Below are 24,304 nucleotides of genomic sequence, written 5' to 3'. Positions count from 1 at the left end.
CATTCTGGGTGAACACATGCCCAGGAAAATTCTCTTACTGTGGAAGAAGGAAGTATTGAACACTGGAGACAAATCACAGTCCCTACCATGTGAGTTAGAAGCGAACTCAAAGCATCAAGGATGACTGTCAGATTTTTGCATAAGGAAAAAGTTTAGATGGTGGTGCCATTCACTATGATGGGTAAGACTGGGATTGGAGCAGGTTTTGGGGTGGGGGTGGGTGGCAAAAGAATCATGAGTTTTGTTTTACCATATCAAAATTAATATTCTTTCATTAGAAATTTGAGCTAAGCCACTGATCACAGAAGACTGGAACTCAGTGGAATCATCAGCATATAGATGGCATTTAAAGCTCTATGATTGGATGAGAGCACCCAGGGAAGAGTATAAAAAGAGAAGAGAACACAGGACACAGCCTGAGCCTCTAATATTTAGAGGTCAGATGGAGGAGCGGAGCCAGAAAAGCGGGCTAGGAGGAAGTGGCCACTGGTGTTTGATGATATTAAGGGTTGTTATTATTTTTTCAGGTGTGATAATGATAGTTTAGTTATGTTTCTTATAAAAGTCCTTATATAGAGAATCATACCAAAATATTTATGGTTGAATAATATGTCTGGGACTTGGCAAAAAATTTGGGAGGGGAAGTAGGTGGGGGGGTAGAGGAAACATAATTGGTCATGAGTTGAAGCTGGGTCATGGGAATGTGGAAGTTCATTACCCCATTCTGTGTGCTTTTGTACATATTTAAAACTTTCCATAATACAAAAGTAAAAGAGAAAAAAATGAGTAGCCACTGAAGTAGGATGACCACCAGGATATCGTGGTGTCATGAAACCTAGGGAAGGATACGTCTCATGAAGGAGACAGTGGTCACTGTCCAGTGCCTCTGGGGGCAAGGAGGATGTGGACACAGAACTGACCATCGAATTTGATGTTGTAGCTTTCACTGGTGATCTTGTAAAGAGTCATTCAATGGGCTGATAAGGACAAAAGCTGGTGGAAAGGGGGCTGTGTACAGAATGGAGAGTAAGGGAGTGGGAAGAGAAAGATGGATGGCCTTTCTGCTCTAGAGAACAGAGGAATGGGGAAACAGCTAGAGAGGGGCGTGGAGTCAAAGAACTTATTTAAACAGGTCCCATTAGGGCTGATGAATGTGTAGACTGGAGTGCTCCAGAAGGAGGGAATTGATGGCGTGGGAGCAAGACCTTGAGTAGGGAGAGGTGGGTAGATGGAGAGCACTAGGGAGGCCTGGCCTTGCAGGGGAGCAGGGGCCCTTCTTCCTCTGTCTCAGGTGAGAAGACTAAGTATGTGGGTCTAGACACAGGTTTCCAGGTTGGCGGTGGGAAGGTGAGGAAGTTCTCATCTAACTGTAAGGATCATCTCAGTGAAGTATGAAATGAGATCACGAGCTGAAAAAGCAAAGAAAGAAAGTTTTTGAAGGTTTTTGGAGGTTTGAGGAGGGAGGAGAAGGAACCAAATCTCCTTGATGAGAGGGGACTGAATTTACCAGAGAAATATAGTGTCCATTAGGAGCTGTCATGAATTCAAAGTAGAAAACAAGCAGTAGGATTATTTGACTCCATCCAGTTTTGGCCACTGGTGTGCAGGTGAGCAGGTGTGCAGGTGGTGGACGGTCGGGGTCGGTCAGGGGAGGAGTTTTGCCAGGTGAATCCAGTGGGAGAAGAGACAGAGACTTGTAGGAAAGAGGCTAGACTAACAGACCATGGACTGTACGCTGGGGAAGGAGAGAATTGTGTGAGTGGCTCTGTGTATGGGGCGGCATGTGCATGTGTACATGCGTGTGCATGTGTACATGCGTGTACTGGGGAGTAGAGGGCCTTGTGAATTTGCAATGTAGCTGGGAGGGGGCACTGAGTGAGTGAATGAGTCAGCAGATGAGGAGGTGGTGGCCAGGAAGAAGCTGGATGTTTGAAATAGAAAATGGAGGTGGTGTGGTTTATTGGTGAAGACAGAGTCTAGGCTGTGCCTGTGGGGACAGGTGGCTGAGGTGGGTAGAGAAAGTGACTCCTGGGGTCAGAGGCCAAGAAACTAAGAGCCTTGGGTTTTGCTCCTTTCTTCCCCCACTAGGTGTCAAGCACAGGACTCTACATCCAATTGGTCCGTAATTGTTGACTAAATGTTGAACATGAGGCCAGGCACATGGGGACAGGGAGCAGGAATGGGGTTTAGAAATGGAGGTAGGGGGGAAGTAAGAAAGATTAAGAGCTGTCTCTAATGGTCTCTCACCCTGCTGGGTCTGCCTAGAATGCTGCCATTTGTGAGAAGTTACTGCTCTCTAATGGAGCAACCTGAAAAAGGCACAGTCGACTCAATTGCATTTACTGTTTGTTGAGCACTTACTGGGTTTGGAATGACAGGCTGGGTGCTAAAAATCCCTGGAGAAGCTGACAGTCTAGTTGGACAGAGGGTGTAACATATGCATTAAAATGTCAGGCAGCTTCTGCTAAGTGCCAAACACAAACATTAGCTTCGGTGAAGTGAATTCTGAGAGAGGTTTGCTGGAAGTTGTAGAGTCTCAGGAAGTCCTGCTTTAATTTGATGCGTAACTCACACTGAGGAGGACTCAAATTGGAAACTTGCACACTGAGAGAGTTGCATTGCTTTTTGGTAATTATCCCCTGCGCTCTCTTCCCTCCCTCTTCCTGAAATGTTCCCTAAACCATGCTGCATTAGAGTTTTCCAGAGAAATCGAATTGACAGGACACACACACACATACACACAGGTGGGGGCTTATTTCTTTATTTTAAGGACTTGCTCCTGCGATGTGGGGGGTGGCAAGTTCTAAAACCGTAGTGTAGGCTGGGAGGCTGGAAATTTCAATTAGAATTGATGTTGTCATCTTGAGCCCAAATTCTGCAGCCAGCAGACTAGAGGAGGCTCAGGTAGGTTTCTCTGTTGAAAACTTGAGAATTTCTTCTACCTTGAGGAATCTCAGTCTTTGCTCTTAAGGCCTTCAACTGACTGATGAGGCCCACCCACTTCAGGAAGAATAATCTACTTGGCTCAAAGTCTACTGACTTAAATCTTAGTCTCATCTAAAAAACACCTTCATAGGAACATCTGTACTGGTGTTTGACTAAACAACTGGGCACCACGGCCTAGCCAAGTTGACACATATAATTAACCTATAAGATAATCAACATTAAGGGAGTCTAAACCCATCCATTTCCTCTGTGGAATTTTCACTCTACGTAGAATATAATTTTTGTGTGCATTTCTTACCTGAACTCCTAGACTCTAGGCTTCTTGCTTGTAGAATCTTTTGTTGTTGTTGTTGTTGTTAGAAACATACATATTAAGAGCATGGATGTCATACTGCCTCTATAGCCACTGCACTGCCTTCCCCAGGCCCCCAAGTGCCAGTGAGTGAGAAGGGGGTGAGGATGGAAATAACAGCACAGGCTCTGGAAGCAGATATTCCTGAAGTCAAAGTCATTTTAAGCTGTTAGTTGAGTGCTCCAGCCTGTTTTCTCAAATACAAAATGAGAACAATCATGATTTATTTTTTTTGTTGTTGTTTATTTGAAGGTTATAGATTAGTTGGGAGGGGAGGTTCTATTTTTAATTCATTTTTATCCTGCCCCCAAACTTAGCAGAATGTACTGTGTTACACACTTCATGTGCATGAACCTGATCTTCAGAACAACCCACTGGGCTGCTACATTACTGTTATTATCTTTTTATAGGGAGCAAAGGGGCTCGGAAAGCCTCTTAGTCCATTTGGGCTGCTATAAGAAAATACCATAGCCAGGCACGGTGGCTCACACCTGTAATCCTAGCACTCTGGAAGGCTGAGGCGAGCGGATTGCTCCAGGTCAGGAGTTCGAAACCAGCCTGAGGAAGAGCAAGACTCCTGTCTCTACGAAAAATAGAAAGAAATTAATTGGCCAACTAATATATATAGAAAAAATTAGCCGGGCATGGTGGTGCATGCCTGTAGTCCCAGCCACTTGGCAGGCTGAGACAGAAGGATTGCTTGAGCCCAGGAGTTTGAGGTTGCTGTGAACTAGGCTGATGCCATGGCACTCTAGCCCAGACAACAGAGTGAGACTCTGTCTCAAAAAAAAAAAAAAAAAAAAAAGAACTAACATTTCGAGAAAATACCATAGAATGGTTGCAATATAAACAACAGAAATTTATTTCTCATGGTGTGGAGGCTAGAAGCCCAAAATCCTATGGGAGCTCTCTGGGGTCTCCTTTATACTGGCACTGATCCCATCACAAGGGCTCCACTCTCATGACCTAATCACCTCCCAAGGTCCCACCTCTTAATACCATTATCTTGGAAGTGAGGATTTCAACATATGAATTCCAGGGAGACACAGTCTACAGCAGAGAGGGTAAGCCATGCACACACAGATACAGCTGGAAGTGGAGATGTGGGATTAGAGCCCAGGTTGGCCTGTTGCTCAGGCCCACATTCCCCCCCCCCCAAAGAATGTCCTGGCATTTCTTCCCTGATTCCCTCTGCCACCAAGGCTCTCCCTCCACCTGGGGCACCTGCTTCTCTCCCAGAGCCAGTTCTTGCCCCACTGTTTCTAAGAGGCCTAATGTGCTCTCCCCAAGGAAGAGCTGACCAGGGCCAGCCAGGACCCTGGACCAAGGAAGGGGTGGGATGGAAATTCAGCCTCTGTTCTCTGGCAATTGGTGAACCCTAGCTCCAAGCTGTGGCTAACCTCAGAAGGGACACCTTATTGTAACCCTAATACCCAGAGGGGTCATCCTTCACACAGGGACACCTGGAGGGGTTTGCTGGGCCCTGGCACTGACCATTCCTTCCTCCAAGCCCTGCCAGGAATGCTCATCTCTTGCCTCTGTCCACCAGTAGTGGCCCTCTGGCGTATGACCCATGTCTTAGGTGTTGTTGTGTACCCCTTGTCCAGCAGAGGGACTGGCACGCTCCTGCTTAAGGTCTGTTGAGCAAACTGATAGAAGGAAAAATGAAGGAAGGGAGGAGCCTGGGTATATTTCTTAGAGTTGGCAAGATTATTTCATTCTTTCCTTCATCCATACAACAAATATTTATTAAGCACCTACTACACAGCAATCACAGTATAGACAATGGGGGTACAAAGACACCTAAGATGTTCTGGTTCTGGCCCATAAAGAGGAAATCATGTATTATTTTCCACCACTTTATACAGAAAGGGAAAACAACAGCCTTACATCAAGCTGGTTCTTTGAAATACCCTACTACATTCCTGGGGTTCATGCTTCCAGGCTCCTAATTAATTACTGAACATACTTAAAACAGAAGAGTCTTTTTATGTGCACCAGGGGAAGGAATAAAAAATACTTGACATCCCTGGAACCTGGGAAGTCCAGATTTCAGAATGCCTTTTCCATTGCTGCATGCTTCCCATCTGTTCGTTTTTCCCAATCACCCACTGCACCCATCAGGATGGAGCCCAGAGCTCTCTTCTTTCCACAGCAACCGCCCCTCCCCACCAGTGCTGAAGGCTGCGCTAATTGCATTCTGGACAGTCAGGAGGAGCCTCACTGCTCATCTGTGAGAAGCAAAGTGAATTTGGATTATCTGGGAAGTTCCTAAGAACCTTGGTGCTTTGGACCTCCCAATGACTTGCATGAAATATTGCAATTGCCTGGCCTCTGTGGAATTCTGAAGTCACCAGCTATTAAAACCACAGCAAAGTACTCTTTAGATACTAAATGCATGATACCTGGTGTTGTTTTTCTTGGCCCATCAGCTTGTACACATTATATTGCACACGCCCACTTTAAGAGGCACCCAGTGCTCCCATCTCCGGTGCGTTAAGTGGAGAGAAGCCAGCTGAACTAAGGAAATAGGAGCACCAAATTAATGTGAGAGTCGTGTAAATGCTCAGCACTGCCAAAGGGAGCCCATAGTTTCTGTTAGTAAGTATAAATGGAAATTCCCTAATATGGATGAGATTGATTTACAATGTCAAAGGGATTTATGGTTTGTATTCCTAGCATTTGCTAATGGTAGGAGGATGTATAATTACTTAGCATCTTGGAAAAGTAGCTTCCCCAACATTTAGATATTGTCACATGGGACAATAGCAAAAGCAAGGGGTCACTGCAGTGACTAACATTTGATATGTGTGAAGCGCCTAGAATGGGTCTGGCATCTGGGTGGAGCCCAGAATCTGGCTAAAGGAGCATTTGAATATGGGGAACATGTGCTTCTCATAGCGCAAGGAGCTCATCAGAGTAATCCATCCCTCAAGTCACAAGGGCCTGGGAATCCATTCTGAATATTTCAAACAGTGAAGGTTTACACAGGTGGTGGAGGAGCTGAGACACCAAGCAAGGAACTGAGGTAACACAAAGGCTAGCGCAGCAAGAAGCCATTACCAGCCCTGGGCTGCCAGGACACAGGAAGGGGTCAGCTTTCTCTGAGCCCAGGGGGTCACCCAGCAGAAGGTGAGGCCACAGAGGACACACAGCCACTATCAGAAATGCCACCTGCAGAGCGGATGGGGAGAAACGCCCTGGCTTTTCTTCCACCTTCCACCAGTGCCAGATCCAGCTGCAAGCTGGGCCAGCAAGAGAGCCCGAGCTTTAGAGCTGACCCTCCCCCCGCCCCAGAGGGCAGAGCAGGGGAGAGGTGAAAAAGGGAGCTTGAGGGCAAATAAGCTCAGGCCCCAGCCGGCCCAGTGGGCTTCGGAGCCTTGGTGGTCCAGGTACCAAATGAAATGGTCTGGCCTGGGAGGTCTTCATTGGGGGTGATGCTTTGCTTCCAACATATTTCCTCCCTTCCTGGCCCTGTCCGCAAACTTCCCTATGCCTCTCTGCTTTCCAAGGGTTCCTGAGTTTTCCACTTAACGTGGGTCATTATCCTGTCTACAACTGTGAAAAGAGGAAAGGCTACAATGAGGATGCCGGTGAGCACACAGCTCCCCGGCTGGGCAAAACCGGAAGAGATGTCAAGTGACTCCGAGCGCGCATGCGCATGAGCATGCGCTCTGCCTTAGGTGGACGGAGACGTCTGACGGGCGGGGCCCCGGTGCTCTCGTGGTGAACTCGGACGTTGTGTGTGTTACCTGGGGAGGCCCCTTTCCAGGAGTCACCTGCATCCATACTTAAGTCTCTGCCTTCAAACTCATTCTCAACCCAGGGAAGGTAGAGACTAGAACATTCTTTAGGATTTTTTGCTAGCTCATTGGCTATTTTTCTTGAGAGTCCTCCTTCCTTGACCAGCCCTGTTAAACTTCCTGTTTGCAAACTCCTCGTTACATTCTGTTATTGAAACTAACTCCGAACCTAATTTTAAGCTTTGTGCATACAGGGAAACAATAATAACAAAAGTAGTTTATTATCCCAACTGCGGCACATCCTGTTGATGGAATATAATTCAATCTTTAAAGTATTTATGCTGACATGGAAAAATGTGTTACAGTATAAATGGGAAAATAGCAGTATGCAAATGTATGTCAAACAAAGGAAGCAACAAACGAGCAAACAGCCTGGAAAACTGTGTAGAAGGGAATGAACTAAAATGTTGCCTTTTGGGGAGTGGTACTATGATTGATTTCCATGCAGAGAAACTAAGTTCACCCCAGAAATTCCTTGAGTTCAGGAATAGGCCGTCCTTATCTTTGTATCCTTCCTCCTTCCTCATCCCCAGAGTCTTGTAGGCACTCAGTGTGCAAGAGGCACATGGAGGGGGACTTCGTGTGTTTCTGAGACTGTACAACCAGCCTGGCGGAGACCAGCCCATCTTTTTTAATCTCCATCTGGTGTTCTTACCTGGCCACCTGCCGCCTGGGGCGAAGGCCACAGAGGCAGGAGTGAAGAAGGAATCATGTGCCCACACTAAAGCCACAGAACCCAGGGAGCAAGCCTCAAGGTCCAGTCAAGCAGGGCTAGTGACACCACCATGGGGATTTGGAAGAAACTAGAAGGCAATGCTGAGCAATTGCATATTGAAACTAAGCTGACAAGTTTAGAATCCCTTCTGTACCATGCACTTTGTTGAGGCTCTAATTCCATGGTCCTTTTTTAGAATGCTACATTCTTTGTCACTAATTTTCCCTAAGTGACTTGACTAATTGGTATGCTCAGGATGGGGAAGGCCTTGGATGAGCAGCAGGAGATTGTAGGGGTCTGAGAAAGGGTAGGCTGAGAGGGAGGGAAGGGTCTGGTAAGGGGAGGGGAGTGTGAAGATAGCTTTGGCTTCCTTCTTAACATCTATGGCCTCCACAGAATGCTCTGCCCAAACCCTGTTATATAAATCATGCCATGTGACATGGGCCAGCTCCTTCCCAAGTGCTGTTGGCTCGATCTCTTAAGGTCCAGACCTGGGATCTCCTAATTCTCATTCTCAGGTATTATTCAGCAAGAAAAAACTCACCTCCCATTGGAATTCTTAATTTGACAATTGCTCACCAATTTACTTAATATACTACAAAAAACAAACGAACAAACAAACAAATACTTGACAAAGAGGTGTGTGTGGGTAGGAAGTCCTGTGATCTACACAAAGCACAGTTCTCCTCCACGCCCCCTTCCCACTCTGATTGGACTGGAGGGTCCATCAGTGCTCATTCCAGCCTCAGCACTTCTCCGGAGAACTGACTGCTTGAAAAGCTAAGTTGTTCTTTTAGAAGGGAGAATTAAATATGAAAGATTGAAAATCAAAACAAACTAAAAAAAAGGATGCAAACTCATTGTGAATTAGTTTAACCTATTGAATGTTTCACAGAAAATTTACCACTTTCTCCATGAATTTTACATCCCTATGTTTGGACCATGGTAGATGTGTATGAGTTCCCTACAGGTGCCATCACAATAACTGTGACCTTGGTGGCTTAAAGCAACAGAAATTCATTCTCTCATGGTTCTGGAGGGCAAAAGTCCAAAATCAAGGGGTCAGCAGGGCCATGATCCCTCCTGAGGCTCTAGGCAGAATCTTTCATTGCTTTTCACAGCTCTGGTGGCTCTAGGTATTCCTTGGCTTGTGGTTGCATCACTCTGATCATTTCACGTGCCCTCCTTCTCTGTGTGAGTCTGTTGACACTCCTTCAGCCTCTCTCTTACAAGGATATATGTGATTGCATTTTGGGCCCACCTGGATAACATAGAATAAACTCCTCCCCTCAGGATCCTTGATTAATCATAGCTCTTGCCATATGAGGTACTGTTTACAGAATCCAGGATGAGTATATCAGGATATGTCTTTGGTGCCAGTGTTCATCCCACTACATTAGGTCATTCTCTTCTGTTTGTTTTATCACAGAACAAGCCTTTCTTCTGCACATAAAGTCTGTTGCTTTTTAAATTCCATGAGTTTTCAAGTTTTGCTTACATTCTTCCCCTTTCTGAACGACCTGAATAGAAACATGACTCACATTGACTTCTTCCTTTGTATTTAATCTTACATTATGAAAACAGGCTACTCTCTCTGATGCTCTAGCAATTTAACAGTGTTTCTGATCTTTTAAAAAACCAAAGGTCTGTATTTACCAGAATATACCCTCTAGATTCAAGCTGATGTTTCTAAAAGTCTAAGTAAATGGCTCTGTGGTTGGTACAATGGTGTAACCAGCAAGAAACTGGCCCCAATGCTCCTGAACTCACTTTGTCACCCAGGAACAAACTATGAGGTTGCCTGCAAAATTAGAGCTGATTCCCATATCTCCTGACTCCTACAGGTCTTTGAGAGACCCAGAGAAGTTCTCTGTGTGCTGTAGACGGTAAACATGCTGCCATGTTTTTCTCAATGTGTTTATTCCTTTTTCTGTTCCCTCAGGTCTATCTTCTTTTTAAAGTCATGGACACTTTCCCTCTTTACTCTAAAGGAGTAACTTCATTCTCCACCCTGACATATCTGGTTAAAATGAGATTGCATCTCTTTATATCATCTGGCCAAGTTGTACAAAAAGAAGAGTGTCTAATGGGTGTTCTTCAGTGAAGTTACTGTCTGTGGAATGCTTAGAGACCACAGGTTGTCATAAAAACAAAAGATAGTCTTAAAGAGGTTTCTCCTTTCCCTGAGGTCTATAGATTCAGAGGTGAGGTGGGGAAAGAGACGTTTCCCAGGTTCTTTCTAACACTCTTGAAATATGTTGTGTTCTGTTCCTTGAAAACCTGATATTTAAGAATTAGTTCTGGGAGGGTAGGGTTGATTTTTTTCTACTTTGTTTATTTTAGTGAGAAGGACATTAGTCAACTTATTGAACTTTCGTTGGAAGAGAATGAAAATTTCTAGTGATTGATTGTAGAGTTAAATATTTTCTCAAGTTCTTTTTTTTCCCTTAAGGTAAGAATGGTAATATAATTATTTATACACTCTGAGTTTCCAATTGGATTAATTAAATAGTAGAAATTGTAGTCGCCAGGCCCAGGAAGAAATCTGTGCTCAGAGCAGCAACCTTAGCCCCAGCCCCTTCTCCACAGCTGTGCAAAGAAGCTGCACAGAGAACCACCCACCCTCACCTCCAGTTCTAGAATGTGAAGGTGAGATCACCACATTGTCCTAGTGATGGTCATTACTGGAGAGGTTGGGGACACTCATGCAGTGGCTCCAGGAACCTCCTTCCTCTTCATTGTCAAAATGGTGACAGTGCATAGCGACAAGCATTTCAGAGTTTTCGAGGAAGACCTACTTTTCATTTCCTCCAAGTTTCAAGAATTGGGGCACTTGTGGGAGCTACAGATGGGGTGAAGTTTGGCTCGTGGCACCAGCCAGAGTCAGGGCTGGGAAGGGATGGGGGAGGGTGCTAGAACCAGTGGTTTCCAGGGTTGGAGGAGACCTTGGGTGAGGGTATAGTGAGAGCCAGGGCTTTCCAGGTCTTTCCTGAGGCCTTTGGAGTAGCAGAGGCCATGAGGAGAGTGAGTAGGTGGGTGGCATTGGCAATGGTTAGGGAGCTTTCCAAGCTCCAGCTCTGGGTTCCAGGCCTGGTGTGACATCAACTAGCTGTGTGTCGTAACTGAGCTGCTCAACAGCTCTGAGCCTCTGTTTCTTCACAGGCATCTTGAAGAGATTGGACTCATGGTCATGAAGGTCTGTTCCAGTTCCAGCAAACAAACTACAAACAAGCAAAACAAACAGAGCCTTCCTTGTTTATTTTTTAAGAAAACATTTTGTAATTTCTATCCATCACAAGTGATTCCTCATTGTTTACCATTTTGTGCTCCTCTCAGTTCCCAAAATAGTGCTTTATAGTTTTGGAGATAAACAAATAGTTCAGTGGATTGGAGCATGGAGGATGCAGGAGGGCAGCCGACAGGAATGCAATGTTTCAGGGGCCCTGGTTATCTTCGGAACTTTTGTCATCTTGCAAAACTGAAACTCTGTACCCATGAAACAACAACTTTTCATACCCCTATTAAAGATAAACTTAGGCAGATTCAGATTTTAAAGAGCTTATTTGAGCAGAGAGTGAGTTATTAATTGGGCAGTACTGAAAGAGTCAAGAGGAAGACTTTTATAGAGTGAATGTAGAAGCAAGGGAAAGAAAATATAATAATATTTGATTGGTTAAAAATCAGTTTGGGTGGTATTGATATCTTAACAATATTAAGTCTTCCAATCCATGAATATGGGATATCTCTCCATTTATTTATGTCTTCTTTAATTTCTTTCAGCAATATTTTATGGTTTTCAGTGTACAAGTCTTTCACCTTTCTGGTTTAAGTAATTCCTAAGTATTTTATTCCTTTTTTCAATTTTTTAATATTTTATAAAATTCTTATTTTTAATTGATGTAATAATTACACATATTTATGGGGTACAGTGTATACATGTATTCAATACATGTGTGCAACGTGTGATGATCAAATCAGGGTATTTAGCACATCCATCACCTCAAAACATTTATCATTTCTTTGTGTTGAGAACATTCAAAATTCACTCTTCTAGCTATTTAAAAATATATAATAAATTGTTTATTATAGCCACTCTACAGTGCTATAGAACACTGGACCTTATTCCTCATATCTAGCTGTAATTTTTTGTATCCGTTAGCTAACCTCTATCTCTTCCTCCCCCCTACCCATCCCAGTCTCTAGAAACCACTATTGTGCTTTCTACTTCTATGAGATCAACTTTTTTAGCTTCCACATATGAGTGAGAACGTGAGAAGGTTTCAAGAATATAACAATAATTAACTGTGTATACAAGGGTGGAAGGAAGATGAGGACTGAGAAAGGACCTTTCACATGAGCAACAAGGAGATCATGGTGACCTTTGACAGAGCATTTCTAGCATCATGGGTAAGGCCTCTGTTTGAGTGCAAGTGAGGTGAAAAAGCAAGTGGGTGATGGAAGTGCTTTAAACAACTCTAAAGTGCTGTATAAGGCGGTGTTGCTCTTTTACTGTTGCCGTGGAAACAGAAACCATTTAGGAGAAGTAAAAGCCACTTAAACCTCTGACTCTAGCCATCCTATCCACTTGATCTCTTGTGAAAGACGCTGATAAAAATCAGTCATTAGAAGGGCAGGGCAATTTCAAGTTTCTTCCTTTTAGAAGTGGTCTCTAGCTGGAAATCTTCCCCCTTCTTCTTGAGAAGAGAGCCAGCACCAATGTCCACACTGGATTCTATAAACACAAATGACCTGCTAACCCTTCATGACTTTCTTGCTATTGGCTGACACTGTTCATAAAATACAACTTGCTCTTTCACTTTTTTTTTTCTTAAATGACCAAACCGAAGGAGAAAGGAGGAAAGAGAGGAAGCAGAATCCAAGGCAGCTGAGAGACAAAGACGTTCAGGTGGGCATTTTTGTATTTGCTTTGTTAATTCATTATAGAGAATTGTGCCTTTATTATCACTGCATTGTCGGAGGTGTCATTTTTGAAAAGTAAATTCATTTTGTTCTACTGTTAATGTTTTTTCTATCATGATATGGTAGATGAGAAAATACTGAGGAAGTACAAAAATGTTGAAGGAAGCAAAAACTACAACCAAGCTAACCTCTACTGACATTTTTGGAAGGATTTTTCCCTTCCATTTTTTGAGTGTGCATTTGCACATGGTTTTTGCTTGATTTTCAAAGTTGTCCGTATACTGTGGATAAGTTTATATCCACTTCTTCCATTATAGCCTCCATTTTTTTCCACATTGCTATAGATTCTTCATAATAATAATTTAAAATTGTTGCATAATTTTGCATTGAACAGATTTACTTTACCCAAGCATTCCTCTATTTTTGGCCATATAGCATCTTTCCTATTTTTGCATAGATTGGGTCCTTTTATTATATAAGATTTTTTTTCCATTCAGGGTATTATTTTGAGGGGAAGAGGAGGTTACATGTGAGAATGTATATGTCAGCGGTTTTGCTCAAAGGTACCATGAGAGCGAAAGAACATGTGAGGTCATGAGTTTATAATCTGTCCATTACCTCTTTGGGACCTTGATCGGAGTTTCTTGATTCTGGCTGCACAGAGAGCCCGAATCGCCTGATTCTGAAGAGATTAAAAAATTACCCCTAAAATAATTGAAACTTTAATTTTTAGGGATTAGCCAGTCATTCATTCATTCATTCATTCATTCATTCATTCATTCATTTATTTATTTATTTATTGCTGTTTTATTCTGTTTTCCAAAGACTTCCCTGGTGGTTCTAATGACTGAGGAGCATAAAACAGCTGCCCTAGGTCACTGGAAATATTTTCTTGCCTCTTGAGAGTGATGTGTGTTAACACAAAGGGAAGTGCAATTTCAGGCAAGCCACCCAAGTCTCCTTTTCAATATTGTATGCATAATGCAAATTATAGAGTAATTTGTGGGAAACATAAGACTTCTAGAAATTTCTAGCATCTGCCTCAACCACATAACCTCTTGAGATGAGAATCTACTTGAGAGTTTCAATTTACTAATGTTTTAAATAAATGGTTTTGTTTCCGGTGCTTTGGTGGTTAGTAGTTAGAGAAGTTAAGGCTTTGGTATGCTCTAAATATATCAAAATTAAGCCCAGTATCTGTTAGTACCTTCCAAGGCAGCCAGACTTCATTTCTTTTGCAAACTCTTCAAGAGCAAACACAAAGTGGACATTTAATAGCTGACCAGTCACAAACACACCATAAGATTAGCAAAGATGGATGGAATTGGATTTGGAGGCAGAAGGGGGCCTACCCTGGCTTTCCAGGAGCACCACAGATATGGCACTTACCTTCTCTGGACCCACGTTCTCATAAGGAAAGTGTACAGAGTTTATGCCAGGGCTGCAGTCTGGCTTCTGAGAACAGACCCAAAGCATCTAAACCAAGTGGAAGCATTCATTGCTGCATTCCTAGCCTAGGCAGGGATGTACTTTTCATTCGACCTAATTTGATCAGTAACATGTTAATCAAATCTCTTCTTGTTTTGACTCAATGGAGGAAAATAACCCTTTAGCACCTTATTTGGTGGGCTTAAATATTCATATCATACTTTACTGTTTAAGAAACACATCATTTCATTTGATGTGCACAATAGCCTTAAGCACTGGAGGGTATAATTCTTATTTTAAAGATGGTAAATATGAAGCCCAGAGAACATAGGGTCTTTCCAAGGTGGAACCAGAACTAGCCCAGTCTGGTTGAGCCCAGGGCCCCTTTCCTTACCACTTGAATAATGGCTATTATAAGAAATTGGTTGAACAAATTTTCTTATGTCTATATAATTGAATTACTCTTTAGCCACTTAAATGATGACATTGATGTTTATTAGTTGGTAAAGAAAGGTGACCATGACACAGTGATAAAAAAAAAAAAGCAGAGTGCAAAACGGCATTATAATTTACATCCATTTTTGTTTTAAAATATTTGTGTATTTGTATATGTTTGAAGAAAGATGAAAGGAAGCATATTCACAAAAATTTAGATATGTCTGGTTGGTGGTAAGTTTCATAATTTAAGTTTATTTCAGCTTATATTACCTTTTTTTTTTTATCACAAACATGCTTTCACTACTTGTGGAATAAAAATGTAAAGTAAGTTAAATAGAATTGTTCATGTCTTTCTGGTTGGCTCTTCTCCAAATGAAATGGTTCCAATTCCTTTCACTTGGCCATAGAAAGCCTCCTATTTAATTCTCCGAGTTTTGTACATTAATGTCACAGATCTTACTGTGACTGTTCTCCTAGTACTCACTGAGCACTTAGCATATGTCAGGCACCAAGCTAATCACTTCACATCCATTTTCTTCAGTAGTACTTACTCTAGTCCTCCCTTGGCAGAGGAGAGTTTTTAGCTGGAGTAAAAAAAGTGACCAAAAGGCAGACTTCAACCCAGGTCCCTTCTAACTCAAAAGCACATGCTTTTATTCATTTCATCATCCTGCCTTCCCATCCACCTGGGGGCATAAGAGGAAACCTCAGCACTAAGCAACCTCTGTTTTGGAGGAAAGATGGTACCTTTTTGTAATGTACTATGCGTATGAGCACATAAGGACCACCTTGGGCATTGTTAGTGTCTCCTGTGTGTTCCAAACTCAAGGACTCTTGCTTTTCTAGTTTGGCCTGTGCACCAGACATCATGCTGGTCGCCCAAGGCTAAGGCTTTAAGACAAAAGCCTCAAAAGGGATTGTGCAGTTACCTAGGGAACTCTGGTTAATGAGGCAGCCCAGCTGGATACTGCAAAGGAAGGCAAACACTTTGCCACAGTTGCGCAGCTTGGCTAGAGAGCCTTTTCAAGTCCATGTCAGAAATCCCTAGCACTGCATTCATTTATTTCTCAGGCACCAACTGCTACCTTCTTTGTGTTGGAGTTACTTATGTGCAGGTCTCGTCCCTCCTATTGGACCAAGAGTCTCTGAGGATGAAGTCCTTGCAGAAAACCTGGTACATGGACTCCATTTAGAATAGGTGGGAATATGTAAATAAATTAATTCATCAACGACTTTAGTTACAGCTTATGTTTATCTCTGTTGAACTTTAGTAACTTCTTTATGTTAATTGACCCCCGGAAAAAATGTAATCTTTGACAGTTATTAAAGGAAAGCCTCTCTGACTGGAGTGATGACTTGGTGTATAGTCAGACTCCTTTGACAAAGAAGTCTGGATATTACTTGAGGAGCCCATGATGTGAATCTGAGCAGGGAGCTAGAGCCAAAGAATCTCAAAATTATGTCAAGGGAAAAGAACCTAAACACTGTAACATAATTTAAAGATGTTGTTCTGAGCTACCATGGCCTGGAGAGCCACACCCAAGAAGCCTTCAGCAAGTGATCTCTGCATGGTTGGGCTACAGTTTGGTGTTATACATTTCAGGGAGACAGGGATTACACATAAAGTCATAAATCGATATATGGAAGATGTACATTGGTTTGTCCCCAAAGAGCAAGACCTCGAGAAGCAGGGAATTACAGGTTATAGGTGGGTTTAAAGATTCTTTGCTTTGTTATTGGCTAAAGAAATGAAGTGTTGTCTACAGGCTTGCGATGCTTTAAGTTAAGTAAGTCTGTGTTAATCAGAGACAAATCACCAGACATATACTCAGACTCACGTGATCTATTATGTAAATGGATGACCTGCAGGTGTGTTTTAGGCTTTGTCTTGCACAGCCTTATGCCTGTTGATGAGTTACAAAGGATAATCTCCAACAAGGGAGGGGGGCTTGATGAGGAGCATCTGGGGTGTGTCTGACCTCCCGTCTCAGTACCTGCAGCTCAGCCTTAGGGTATATCTGGGGTCCCCTTGGCCAAGAGCAGGTCCACTCAGCTGCCTATGGGGGCTTAAAATTTTATTTTAGTTCACCATTGGAAGAGTCCTTAGGAAGACCAGGTGCAGACACAGAGCTTTGTGCGTCTTTAGTGTGAAGTCTTCAAGGGAAAGGTTTCAAAGAATTGGGACAAGCAGACTTGAGGAAGAACAAGAAGGAAGAGAGAAGGGTAGAGTAGGAGGGAGGGTAGCAGGAGAGAGGAGGGGAGGGGAGGTGGCCAGTTTACTCTGGAAGTTTAAAGATTAATTAATCTAGGAGAATTTTAAAAAATTAAATCCACCATTATTACCTCTATTGTACATTATAAAAATAAGATTTTTTTTAATCATGGAAAAAGAGTATTTCCCATACAAATATCCTCTCATGAGGCTGGAGAGTGTATTTTACCCCATTCATTGCACCACTAGGACAGAAAAACAATTCCCTAACCAGTATTTGAAGGCATTACCGATTCTTTAAAGTCAGTTGATTTCTTTTTATTTTGAGTCTTACCTTAACCATGACTCTGTTCTCTTGTAAATTCCTTGAGCAATTTGAAGGTGGCTCCTTTTGTTAGTGTAACAGGCACAAATCCCTGCTGGGAACTTGTTGGCACAGAGCCCCAGAGACAATTTGCAACTGTCTGAGATATAGAGTGTCACTTCCTGGGTACCTTTTGTGGCTGTCTTCTGCTCTCATGCCATTGACTTTATATCCCTATTCCTGGACGTTAGATTTGAATTTGAGAGACAAAAAAGTTTGCAAGGAAAACACATAAACATCATTCCACTGCAAATAGACCATTGGGATTCTTCCTCCCTGAGCCCCAGAAGATATTCCTTGTCAGAGCTAAAGCCAGGGGGTTGGAGAATAGCTTCATTAGCTCATGCACTGACCATTTATCTGAGCATGTTTATGCACCACATGCTGTGCTGGGGCCTGGGGTACAGCAGTAGACAAGTGAGACCCGCTCTTGCCCTCAGTGGGAGAGCAGTCTGGTGGGTGGGGGTGCACAGAAGGGGCTGCTGCAGGTGGGGGGCTGGTAAATGCTGGGACAGGAAGCCCGTGGGGCTGCAGCCAGCCAAGACCTGGAGAGGCCAGGGAAGGCTTTTTCTGGAAGAAGTGATGTTTAGAAAGAAACCTGAGGTTGGGTAAATAATAGCCAGGTGGTGAGCTGGAGCCCAGAATAAATGGGCAAGAGAGAGCCTGGTGTGTTGAAGACATGGAAACAAGTTCCATGAGGCCGAGTGTTTCCTCACAGAGGAAATGGTGGGGCGAGAAGGTGCTGGATAACAAGGTCCATACTGTGAAGAGCCTGGAGGTGAGCTTTGTCCCGAGTTGATGATGGGTTGTAAGCAGAAGAGGGACACGGCTGGATCTGCATTTTGGAAAGATCACCCTGGCCCCTGTGGGAAGAATGGACTGAGAACAGCCAGAGTGGAGGCAGGGAGCCATCCGGAGGCTGTGCCCATGGTCGGGGTGACAGGTGACAGCCTGTGCCCGCACAGCCTTGAGCTGACACCTGAGGTGGAAGGAGGGAGCTGGTGGAGACTGCTGGGTAAGGAGGCCAGGTCTGTCGCAGAGGAGACGCGGGCTGCGGGGCGATGTGGGGCAGCAGGGCAGCCCATGCTTGCTTTTGCTCCCGGCCCTCTCTGTTTCAGGTCTACGATGCCCACTGCCCCCGTGCTGCGGGGTGGCAGCAGGAGTGATAGTGCGTGGAGTGTGTGCCATGCGCACATAGTGCAGCTGTGTTCTGGGCTGTCGCCTCCTTTGGTCCTCTCCATAACTCCAGGTGGTTGATTACTTGCTGACAACCACACAATTAGCCAGGGTGGAGCTAGGATTCGGATCCAGCTGGGATTTGTTGCAAAGGTTTTCCATGATATCACAGTGCCTCTGTATCATTTCAGGAAACACAGGGGATGGGTAACAATCACCTTTGTAAATAATTCCTTTGCTCTGAGAAGTGAATTTTAATAGTGGACTATGAACGCCTAGGTAGAGAGAAGAGAAAGAGAGGGAGTTTTACTTTGAATAAGTGGGTTCTGTGGAGCCCCTGAGTAGTGTCATTGAGTCACCTTGATTCTGGACAGGGAGGATCCTGACACTGACCAGGGAGTGGGAGTGTAGTGGAATGAGCAGGGAGATGTCTCTGAGGTAACACGTGCTGATCTTCTGTCTTGGGAATCAGAAGACTTGGAAATCAGGGACTCAGATGCAGAACAGTTCTGTGGCCTTACTTGGGTCAGACATTGGGGTTGATAGCAGACACCTCCAGTCTTCCTGAAGACACTGATGAAGTGGAAAAAAATTCTGAGTTTTTAAATAAAATTAAATCCATAATCAGCATCATAGACTCATATGTTACATTAACCAAGGAGAGCTCAGGAAAGTTTTGAGAGCCAGAGAGAAGACAAAATGTCATCAAAATAATGCTTTCACTAGGGAGGCTGAGGCTGCAGTGAGCTATGATCATGCCACTGCACCCAGCCTGGGCAACAGAGCAACACCCTATCTCTAAAAAATAAAATAAAATAATACTAACAATACTTTCAAGCTGGGCGTGGTGGCATGTGCCTGTAGTTCAAGCTACTCAGGAGACTGAGGCAAGAAGATCACTTGAGCCCAGGAGTTGATGGCCAGCCTGGGCAATATAGCAAGACCCCATCTCTAAAATAATAATAATAATGGTAATACTTTTAAACAAAAATGAAGTCATATCTCCAAAGAGCTCAGAGCTCCCTGTACAAGCTTTCTTTGTGTTGAATTTCTGTTTATTTGTTTATTGTGGTGGCTGAATGCTAGTGTTTTGGACTAATGTAGAAGAGAAGCTAGCCTTTATTAGAGAAAGATTATTAGAGAAAGAAACAAAAGGAGATTTAGCAAAGACAGAGGTAGGAAGAAGGAAGTCCGACATAATACCTTGTATCTTGTTCTTGGAGGCAGAGGTATCCCCTCGCATGCTCAGATACCAACCTTCTGCGAGGTCCCAACCCCTGCTACAGCCCTGGGGATCAGTTGTTCTCTGGGAGCATTTGTCTCCTCCAAATAACACAAGAAAGAATGAAATTGTGAAAGGACTCCAGGTGTAAGGGGGTTGTTATCTGAAAATGTGTCCATATCCATAGGCATCTTTTGGGACGGGGAAATTCTCCAGAAAGGAACTTCAGTGGAGAATGTACAAACTGATCAGTCAAGTCAACAGAGGGGAAAAGCTTGTCAGCAAAAGATAGAAAAAAAGGCATCGGTTGCAAAACCAGTGGTCCAGTGCTGATGCCTACAGGATCTGACGTTTTGGCCACACAGACACTTTCCCAGCTGTCATTTTTCACCCAAGCAGGTCTTTGCCCTAACGGTGGCTCTGGCAATACATATCTTCTTGGGGTGTCTCTTTGCCATCTGTCCATGTACATGTGTGGTGGAGGAGGTCACGTTACCACATGTTCCGTGGTCTGGGCAGAGTTCTCCTTTCAGTGGAGGAAGCCACAGCCCGTGTGCACTGCATGTCCAGCCCCGCTGGGTCTAACGGTCAATGTTTCAACAAGGCCCAGTGGCCTTAGGCAGAGTCCAGGAAAGGAAGGGTCTGTGGCTCCCCGTGGGTTCTCAGGAGCCGGAGAAAGTTCTAGAAAGAGAAGGAGGCAGACACAAGCTGAAGGGTGTGGATCGGTAGCTGGGAGAAATCACTGAAAAGTTGGCAACCCAACTACTATGATTTCAAAAAAATGTTCCAATTAGAAAACTTAATATCCTACAATATAGCATGTCTGGACTTTGGAACTAAAATGGAAAACCGAGATAGTAAAATTCAGAAATTATTTGGGGGGGCTTCTGAAATTTCTCTGAACATGCTGGGGTTCAGTCATGAGGCAGATCTGGGAGACTGACTGATAGCCAACACCCCCAACGTCCCCCAACACCCCCCAAAATCCCTGACATCTCCCTCCCCAGTCTTGGTGGGTTCCGGAGGAATCTGAAGAGAGGTGGGGAAGAGAGGCTGGAAATTATGCTTATAAAAGCAGCCAGTTAGGTTAGGCAGTTACAAGGCAGAAACTGCTCAGTGCCTTCCGTTCCCTGCAGGGTCCCACACCTGCTGAGCAACTGCATGTTAAAGCCACCCCACCCTTCCCACGAGGGTTTGCTCAGATTTCCCCCTGATGGGAAACAGAACAGTTTCAAAGACTGCTCCGCAGGGGCCTCAAGCTACCCCAGGAATCTTTGAATCCTGTGGACAACACACGGAATTTTCTGCCCTCTGAGGGCGAGTCAGGCTGTGTTTGGTTGGGATCCAAGAGGAGGAGACCTCACAAGCCTTGAGACTTTCAAATGTGACATCTTAACTAAAGGAACTCCTATGAGGCGGGCAAAAATGAGACAATGAAACTGCACAGGCCATAGACAGGAAGCTTCAGTCTCCCTGCAGGGAGAATTGTCAGGTCCCTGGACTCAAGCTGAGAAGTCCCTCCCCGTCCCAGAGCTGTTGAAGAGAATCTCTGCAGTACAGAGAAAGTGAGGTGGAGAAGTCCCTCTACAGGGACTTCCAGAGCCGTAAATGCTATTCGTGGGTACTGCTTCAGAGCAGGTTTGCCAGCAAACATTTCACCCATGGGCCAAGCTGCTGACTTCACAGGTGGTGGGTGGAAGTGAGTGGCATTCAGAAAGCAAAGGGTCGTTAGCCTGGTGGCCCATGAAGCCGCTTGCACTTTCGGGCTCTCTAAGGCACTTTGGGGGTGGCAGGGTGTAGAAAGAATCAGTGCACATGGAAACAGCCCTGTGAAGCTTACACCCTCCACCCTGCTTACTCCAGAAGACGCGTAGAGACAAGCTCAGTTCCTCATTCGAGAGACATTGCAGTCTCAGTTCTTTTTATCTGTACTTCTGCTTTGATTGCCAAGAATTTAATTCACTTTATCCCTTTGAAAAAAATTTCTGAAAGCACAAGACCCATTCTTGGGAAGCCAGGAAGGCCTAGGAAGCTTTGCACTTCCAGCGTGATGTGATGTTCGAGGCCTGTCACAACCGAGCTCACAACTCGCAGCTTGGAGTTCAAGAATAGACACTCAAGAGACTCTACTGTTTTCAGGGCTATATTAGTTCAACACCTTGGAGCCTCTGGGGTACTGAGGGACAGATGTGTTGTAGGACACTCTCTGCACAACTTTGGGGAGCTAATTCTGTGAGCCCTGTGCAATGACAGCAGCCGGCACTTACGTGGCACTTTCTCTGGTCCATGCGCTGGCTGGGTGCCCTTCATACATCATCTCGCTTCATCCTTACAGAGACCCTGTGAAATAAGGACTATTATTAGCACTATCCCCACGTCACTGATCAGGAACTAAGACACAGGGAGATAAAGTCACCTGCCCAAGGTCGTAGATATAGTCAGTACGTGAATCAATCAGGCTTTAAATCCTGAGTTTGTGTTCTTCTCTGCTGCCTACTGCTGCTTTCCTGCAGCCGAGAACAGCCCCTGTCATGCTCCTCACCACTTTTTTTAAACCATTAAATCATCTCTGAGCCCTTGGTTTTGTGTTTTTATTAATGCCCTGAGAAAATTTTGCCTCCTTACTGCTTTTTCTAAGTCCCACATTTGAGGTTTGATAATAATAGTTACAGCATTGAGTGCTCACCCTGTGAGATCCCTCACATTCATTATGCCATTTATAGGTGGGGAAACTGAGGCTCAGATAAGTCACTTCCTCAAGGTCTCACAGCTACTTAATGGCAGATTTGGCCTTATTACCTTACACCTACTCTGTCCTGTGAACAGTTCTGTGAGCTACAAAAAGAATGTCCTGTTGGCCACACCACGGTATGAGGTAGTTCTGGGAGCTAAAATCCAAGTTATGTTCAAAAGCAGTAGTCCCCAATCTTTTTTGGCAACAGGGACTAGTTTCATAGAAGACAAATTTTTCATGGATTGGGGTCAGGGGTGAGGTGGGGATGGTTTTGGAATGATTCAAACACATTACATTTACTCTGCACTTTATTTCTATTATTATTATTATTATTATTATTATTATTATGTAGTACATCCTCACTGTCAGGGTTTTGATATAAATCTGCAAGCAATTGATCTATTGTGGTCTCTGTGCAGTCAGACCTCTCTACTAATGATCATCTGTATTTGCAGCCGCTCCCCGGCGCTAGCATCACCGCCTCAGCTCCACCTTGGACCATCAGGCATTAGATTCCCACAAGGAGCACGCAACCTGGATCCCTCACATGTGCAGTTTGCAGTAGTGCTTGAGCTCCTATGAGGGTCGAATGCTGCTGCTGATCCGACAGGAGGCGGAGCTCAGGCGGTGATGAGTGTGATGGGGAGCGCCTGTAAATACAGACGAAGCTTCGCTCACTTGCCCACCACTCGCCTCCTGCTGTGCGGCCAGTTCCTACCAAGCCATGGACTGGTACTGGTCCTCAGCCTGGGGTTTGGGGCCCGCAGCTCTAAAGTATTTAGTTAAAATGAAGAACACCTTTGCGGGGAGAGTTGCAAATTGCAGAGCTGGGTATTAAAGTGGAAGCTTAGTTCTGTGGAGATGCAAAACCACCACAACAGGGCGGTTAGACAAAAGTGAGAAGGAGAAGTCTGGTGAGGCCGCAAATTTAGCTGGACCATCAAATCCTGCAGTTCCATGTCTAGCTTTGAGAATGCTTTACGGCAATGCTCCACTGTATAGTGATGAAGAGTTTATCGAGTTCTCTCAAATATGCACTTGGCGGAACAGGATATGCAGAATCAGTAGAAGACTGTCCTTCCTCCGGCAGATCTGATAATCTGAGAGGCCAGCGTGATGTGTCTGCCTAATGTGTTTTTAACATATCTGCCAAAGCACGTGAAGACCTCATCTTAGGCTGCAGCAGTTTATCCACAAGTGTCGGAAGAATGACAAAAAAGAGAGGCCTGTGGGAAGTGGCAGAGGTGATGTGCAGAGGCGATGCAGATGTTGGAGAAGAAGAGGGTATGTCTTGGGAAGAGTGAGGCACTGTGCGGGTTGGGGAAGAGGGGAGCTGGGGAAGAGAGGCAGGTCAGAGACCAGAGAGGGTGGTGAGAAAGGCACAGGAACGTGCACAAAGACGTGCAAATCCAGGCCTGGGGTGCCTGGTCTTGAAGAGCAGTAAAATAATAACAATTCCAGCGTCACAGCTTTGCAGGTGCCTTTCATGCATTGCTACGTTTGCTCCTCTTGGAACCCTTTTCAAACGCCCAGTGCATTATTATCCCCATTTTACAGATAAGCCTCCCCACAGAGGCTAAGTGACTACCCAAGGCCACCCAGTTAGAAAGTGGCAGACCAGGACCCACACCTCTGTGACCTTCTACCACCTGTCACTTTGTTGTAAGACTCCACTAGTTGGTGCTGACTCTCATATGGGAACACAGGACCGGTTGGGGCCAAGTTATAGAAAGTCTTACCTTTGTGCTTGAGGAATTTGCATTTGTAGGGTGATGGTGAAATGGAAATGGCATTTTTACTGGTTAAATGTAGCAATAGTATACAGATTTAATCGGTTAAATCTCTAGAAAGAGAAGAGGCTTATGGTTTCTAGGCATCTGCTAACAAAGTCCAAGGTTAGGATGGTGACATCGTACATACAGAGTAAGGACAAAATACAAGAAATATCACATAAAAATGATGGCAGTAACTCTGCCATTTGATTGGATGTGAGG

At 44.4% G+C, this 24,304-nt stretch overlaps 1 protein-coding gene across 1 annotated transcript in view; it reads left to right on the top strand.

Moving 5' to 3' along the window:
• Window positions 1-12,673: 12,673 nt before the first annotated feature.
• CYSLTR2 (cysteinyl leukotriene receptor 2) overlaps window positions 12,674-24,304 on the top strand; it is a 33,622-nt gene continuing 21,991 nt past the window's right edge. Inside the window, exon 1 of the mRNA XM_012737295.3 lies at window positions 12,674-12,722. The gene's annotated coding sequence lies outside the window, so the exon portion shown is untranslated. The remainder of the gene's footprint in view (window positions 12,723-24,304) is intronic.

The sequence above is a fragment of the Microcebus murinus genome, chromosome 13 (genome assembly GCF_040939455.1).
Source record: "Microcebus murinus isolate Inina chromosome 13, M.murinus_Inina_mat1.0, whole genome shotgun sequence".
Taxonomy (NCBI): Eukaryota; Metazoa; Chordata; class Mammalia; order Primates; family Cheirogaleidae; genus Microcebus; species Microcebus murinus.
Note: the sequence above shows the minus strand (reverse complement) of the source record. Positions and strands in the feature narration are given on the sequence as shown.